The following is a 6,000-nucleotide window of genomic DNA, read 5'->3' as shown; positions in this document are numbered from 1 at the left end:
TACTTCCCTCAGTTGTGCAGCCACTTACACTTGAACTTAAGCCATTGCCAAGAGATTTAAAGTATATTTTCTTGGGCGATGATGAGACATTGCCCGTCATCATCTCAAGCACACTCACGGCACAAGAGGAGGACAAGTTGGTAAGGGTGCTAAGGGAGTACAAAACAGCAATTGGGTGGACATTGGCCGACATAAAAGGAATCAGTCCCACCACTTGCATGCATCGCATACTTTTGGAGGAGGGGTCTAAAACATCTCGAGAGGCTCAACGCCGACTCAACCCTCTGATGATGGAAGTTGTGAAGAAGGAAATAATCAAGCTTTTAGATTGTGGAGTGATCTATAATATTTCCGATAGTCGTTGGGTTTCGCCTGTTCAATGTGTTCCAAAGAAATCCGGAGTAACTGTGGTGATAAATGCTGAAAATGAGCTTGTGCCTACTCGAATCCAAATAGGTTGGAGGGTGTGTATCGATTATAGGAAGCTCAATGCCACCACTAGGAAGGACCACTTCCCTTTGCCATTCATTGATCAAATGCTTAAGAGGTCAGCGGGTTATGCTTTCTATTGTTTTCTTGATGGTTATTCTGGTTATAATCAAATTGTCATAACACCCGAGGACATTTGCTTATCGTCGCATGCCATTTGGTTTATGTAATGCACCTGCCACATTTCAAAGATGCATGATGAGCATATTTTCTGATTATGTTGAGAAAATTATTGAAGTTTTTATGGATGATTTCAGCGTTTTTGGTGATTCATTTGATGGTTGTTTGCATAATCTCAGTTTGATCTTAAAACAATGTGTTGAAACTAACCTTGTTCTCAATTGGGAAAAATGTCATTTCATGGTTAAACAAGGCATAGTTTTAGGACATATCATCTCTGAAAAAGGAATGGAGGTTGATAAATCAAAGATCAATCTTGTACATCACTTACCCTCTCTTACTTCGGTTAGAGATGTTCGTTCTTTTCTTGGACATGCAGGTTTCTATCGAAGATTTATCAAAGATTTCTCAAAGGTTTCCCAACCTCATTGCCGTCTCCTTAAAAAAGATGCGGCGTTTGACTTCCATAAGGAGTGCACGGCATCCTTCAAACAACTCAAGGAGTTGCCGACCACGGCTCCCATTATTGTTCCACCGGACTGGAGCCTTCCTTTTGAGCTCCTGTGTGACGCATCCGATTATGCTTTAGGGGCTGTTTTAGGACAAAGGATGGATAAGAGGCCGCATGTCATCTAGTATGCGTCACGGACGTTGAATGATGCCCAATTAAACTATTCCACAACAAAAAAAGAACTTCTTGCTGTTGTCTTTGCTTTAGACAAATTTCAATCATATTTAATTGGTACTAAAGTAATTGTTTTCACTGATCATGCAGCTCTAAAGTATTTGCTCTCCAAGAAGGAAGCCAAGCCAAGGCTAATTCGATGGATATTACTTCTTCAAGAGTTCGATATTGAGATTCGAGACAAAAAGGGAAGTGAAAACGTGGTGGCTGACCACCTAAGCCGTATGATGCATAATGAGGAGTCCCTACCCATTGCTGAAACGTTTCCTGATGAACAATTGATGTCCATTAAGGTAAGTGAACCTTGGTATGCTGATTTGGTAAACTTTTTGGTGTCTAAACAAATTCCAAGCACTCTCACTAGACACCAACGTGATAAGCTTAGAAATGACTCACGGTTTTATGTGTGGGATGATCCATATTTGTGGAAATATTGCCCGGATCAGATTATTCGTCGATGTATGCATGATTCTGAGTTTCATTCCATTTTAAGCTTTTGTCATACATATGCATGTGGTGGTCACTTTGGCACACAAAGAACATCACTTAAGGTGTTACAATGTGGGTTCTATTGGCCTAGTATCTTTAAGGATGCTAGAATTTTTTGCTTAAGATGTGATAAATGCCAAAGGACAGGAAATATAAGTGCAAGGGATCAAATGCCGCAGGTTTCCATCCTCAATGTTGAAATTTTTTACGTTTGGGGTATTGATTTTATGGGTCCTTTCCCTTCCTCACATGGCTTCCTTTATATCTTACTTGCTGTGGATTATGTGTAGAAATGGATGGAAGTAAAAGCCACCCGAATTAATGATTCTCAAGTGGTTGCAGATTTCATTAAAACTAACCTATTTGCAAGGTTTGGAATGCCAAGAGTAATCATAAGTGATGGAGGTTCTCACTTTTGCAATCGAACCATTAAGGCGCTATTGAGGAAGTACAATGTCAAACATAAGGTTTCAACACCTTATCATCCTCAAACCAATGGGCAAGCCGAGGTGTCTAATAGGGAGATCAAGCAGATTCTAGAGAAGACCATTGGGCCAACAAGGAAGGATTGGAGCTTGCGTTTGGAGGATGCGTTGTGGGCATATCGCATGGCATATAAAACACCCCTTAGCATGTCCACATTTCGGCTCGTCTATGGAAAACCATGCCATCTTCCCATAGAATTGAAGCACAAGGCGCATTGGGCCGTCAAAACATTCAACATGGACCTTGACGTCGCTGGAATTCATAGAAAGCTCCAATTAAATGAACTTGAAGAGATTAGGCATGAGGCTTATGAAAACGCCTGAATTTACAAGGAGAAGACGAAGGCTTTCCATGACAAGATGATTCGAGGCAAATCATTCTACATTGGGCAGAAAGTGTTACTCTTTAAGTCCTGCCTTCACTTGTTTCTTGGTAAGTTGCGTTCCAAATGGATTGGTCCTTTTATGGTTACTAATGTTTTTCCTCATGGTGCAGTCCAAATACAAAGTTTGAAGACGTAACAACAATTCCAGGTAAATGGGCATCGTTTGAAGCCCTATTATGAGGCCTTTAAGGAGCATGTCGTGGAGAATGTACCCCTCCATGCCGTGGGCCCTGTTCAAGCTCAAACGGAGGTATCGTCCGGCTGGAAGACGTTAAAGCAAGCGCTTCTTGGGAGGCAACCTATGTATTCAAATAAGGAAGATTTTTGAATCGCTCCATAATCAGTTTTGCGTTTCTAAAAACCTTCCCTTTTCTGCATTTTTATTTTGCCATGATTGTCATTTTTTTATTTGTTTGTCGCTTATTTAATTATTTTTGGGTATGGGTTCATTTTTGAGACATTGACAGATATGCAAGGTATTTTCACATTAAAATTCGTGGAAAATAAACAGGAGACAGAAAAATTCAAGAGAAAGCCTTCACAAAGGCTGTTTGGGAGAAGTCTCAGTAGTCGGCGGAGCCTCAACAGTCGGTGGAGCCACAAAAGGAGGAGGTATCGGAGGTTGATCATTTAGAGATTCACTACGCGGTACAGCCCCAGAAGACAAAGGCAAATGCTGTTGGAACAAACCCACAAACCTCTGATGATCAAGTAAAATCTGACCATCAGATTCTTGCATCTAGTCAATCTTCCTTTTCATGTTTGTAGCATAGTTATGTGTGAGCCTGTGCAGCTGTTTATTCTCATGCTTAAGCCCTCTAATCTTTTGCTTGAGACTCATCACTTTAGCCGCCAATGATTCAACTTGACGGGTTCGAGCAAATAGGCGTTGAGCCATATTAGACACAAAACCTACACACTGCACACTGAGAGCCAGAGAATCCTTAACAGCCAACTCATCAGACCGTTTGGAAAGCAATCTGTTATCTTTGGGAGTGATAAGGTTCCGGGCCACCACCGCAGCGATCATATCATTCTTCATCACCGAATCCCCAACAGTAAAAGGACCAGTAGGGGATATGAAGGATGAGCGTCATATGTTGTCTGGAGAAGGCATGGCTGCCTCTTCACCAAGGTTCAAATCAAAACGACGGTCGGAAGGGCCAGACATTTTCAAGGGTGTTGAAGAAAGAAGAGGTCAGACAAGTTAAGGTCGTAAAAGTGCAAGAAGGGAGTTTTTACAGGCAGAAATTCAAGTGTGCTTTGAAACGTATTGTGTGCCTCTATAAAAATCAGCACTCAACAGGATTTCAGAGATCGAAGAGGCGAGCTCAGAAATCGAAAAGGCCAATTCAAAAATCGAAGAGGCGCTAGCTTTCTCAAAAACTGGGCTAGCTTAGAAACCACGGGCCAATCTTCTTTCCCAGATTTGTCCGCACTTGTCACATGCAACATCTGCACTCGACGGAGCTCAAAACTCGAAGAGGTGAGCTCAAAAATCAGAGAGGCATCTGCTTTTCCAGACGTGTCAGCATCTATCACATGCACACTCAGCTTTACGAAAATCACGGGCAGTTTGTCGAAGCGCCGATTCCAGAAATCAAAGAGGCACTTGCTTTTCCAGACGTGTCAGTGCCTGTCACATGCACACTCAGCCTTGCGAAGATTACGGGCAATCTATCGCAGATCTCTTGTGAAGTAGAAAGCACGTGAAGTTTACTGTTAATTCATCCAACGGTTGCCGACAAGAGTGAAAGAATAGTACCGGTTATTAATTCCTATAAATGTCAACCTTCACCCTCCATTGCAAGGCAAACATACATAACCTTCCTTCATCTCCGAGAATGCCTTCCCAACAAAGCCTCTCGAGTCACTCAGTGTTCCTTATTCCTTAGGGTACCTCTGCAAACAACTCATCCAAAGCAAAAGTATTTCATATCATGAAGGTTGAAAGCAAGAGTATCTCATATCATTCTTTCTCCCTGTCATTCTCCTTGTCGTTGTTTTCATCTGCGGGACAAGAGAAAGAGAGCAATCAGCCAGCACTTGGTATCAATCTTCCGATCTGGAACCGACTGCTTGGAACCCTTTCCTGATTGCTTACCTAGCCCTGCTCTCGAGTACTCATCTTCAACATCTTGTGCTTCCTCTTCATCTACCACATCTGCCTGGGGAACAGATAAGGGAAGTGAAAATGATACCTCGAAGCATGTGGAGACAATGTGCTAATTCATCCTCAGCTAAGGACAAGGAGAAAGAAAGCAAGAGGTGGGCACTTGGAAAGATTGAAGAAAGAAACAGACCATCACCTCTACTTTGTGCCTGCCTGCCGTGCAGAAGAAACAAGCAGAGAAGAATGCAGACTACACAATCAAATCAACCCAGCAGAAGGAGTCTGATTTGAAACCAAGGAACTCTGATATTCCTCGCTCAGAATTCCAAACCAGTTCGAGATCAAAGCTGTGGAAAGTCAACAAGATCATCTATCTCCAAAACCAGATTTGCGTTCTTAAACTCTACTCTGTCTGGTTTTTACTTTGCCATACCTGTCATGTTTATTCGTTGTTTGTTTGTTTGCTTGTTTTTGCGTGAGTTTATGCTTGAAACATTGAGGACAATGTTTGATTTAAGTGTTGGGGGGGGTAACCAAGTTGTTTTGCATGAAATTCGTAGGAGTTTATCACCCATTACTTCTAGTGTTGTTCCTTGCTGTTTTTAAGTGTTTTTAAGCTGTTTTGGAGTGTTTTAGGGTGTTTTGACATAAAAATCCGAAAATCTCATAAAAATTTGAAAAATTGTTTTGAAAAACCCAAAAAGAGTTGTTTTTGTGTGTTTATTCGTGTCTTAGGGTACCTTCCAACACAATGATGAGGATTTGGTTTTTAAGTACATGACTGTTAAAGAGAGTTATAAACATGGATGAAAATTTGATTTACTCTTTGGTGTATGCTTGGTTGTGGTTATAATTTATAAATTCACATGCAATCATAAAGGGAAATTCAGTTTTTGTAACATGCTTAAAGGAAGGAACTCAAATGAACGCTACAACCTTGTGAGACTTGAGCCTAAAACGTTTATTTGGAGAGTTAATAATCTGTGCATCATTGTTTTCTAAAGTCGTTGCATGATCTCATTATTCTTTGCTTGGTTGCTACTTAGAAGGCGTTTCATCATTTAGTTCCAAATGCTAGAACTCATGCCTATTTCATTCAAAGCATGCTATTGATTTGCATAACACATATTCAAGATGAAGTTGTGTAGTGACCACCAAAGCCAAATTGTCGTGCCCCTATTTCATTATGTATTTAAGTTTAACCCTGTTGAGCCTTGTTAAGCCTATGTTCTT

Source organism: Malus sylvestris, chromosome 9 (assembly GCF_916048215.2).
Source record: "Malus sylvestris chromosome 9, drMalSylv7.2, whole genome shotgun sequence".
Lineage (NCBI taxonomy): Eukaryota > Viridiplantae > Streptophyta > Magnoliopsida > Rosales > Rosaceae > Malus > Malus sylvestris.
Note: the sequence above shows the minus strand (reverse complement) of the source record.